The following is an 880-nucleotide window of genomic DNA, read 5'->3' on the forward strand; positions in this document are numbered from 1 at the left end:
TTTGTTTAATAAATTATATTTATAATTCCTTATTTTATGTTTTTTATTTTATTTATTGTGTTTTTTATCAATTAGACGCGTTCAGAGAGCAGAATGAGTGCTCTGCTGCTGCCTATACACCTGAGCAGCGCCGCTGCCTGCACACCTGACGGGGTGTATGCGTGTTGATACAAATGCCGCTATATTTTTTTTTGTTAGTATAATAATAAACTTATTTGTTTTCCTTCTTTTGTTTCTATTATAATAAACAACATTTCTTTGTTTTTATTTTTTTTTCTGCCGCTGAAGTGCAGCTGCTTATATAAATTGGGGTGGTGTGCAGCGCGTTTGTGGTCTAGTGGTAGAATACCTCGTTGCCATCGAGGTGACCCGGGTTCGATTCCCGGCAGACGCACTTTTTATCGTATTAAATGTTTTATTTATAATTCAATCCATTATTTTTTCTTTTTTATTTATTTATATATAAAACGACAAAAAAGTCACTGGAGCGGAGAAGTCATAGTATATTGCTGTGTGGGGTTGTTGCTGTATATATATATATATATATATATATATATATATATATGGCTGCATAATAAATGTGTTAGTTTTTTTTCTGTCTCTAATTAATATATTTCTTTGTTTTGTTTTCTTTCTCTTTAGGTTAGCACAAGGATAGTATAAACCCTAAACCCTAAACCCTAAACCCTAAAGCCTAAACCCTAGAGTTATGAAGGAACACCCTCCTGTGGTTGGCTTGCGTCTGTACACCCCACCTCAGCTGTTGCAGCCCCCTGTTATTGCTGCTGCTGCTGCTGCTGCAGTGTTCATCAGCAGCAGCCTCATAAACCCCTAATCTACCTCTGCAACCCCCTCAAGCCAGAAGGGGCACTGCATGGTG

The sequence above is a fragment of the Eimeria mitis genome, genomic scaffold (genome assembly GCF_000499745.2).
Source record: "Eimeria mitis Houghton genomic scaffold, Emh_scaff465, whole genome shotgun sequence".
NCBI lineage: Eukaryota > Apicomplexa > Conoidasida > Eucoccidiorida > Eimeriidae > Eimeria > Eimeria mitis.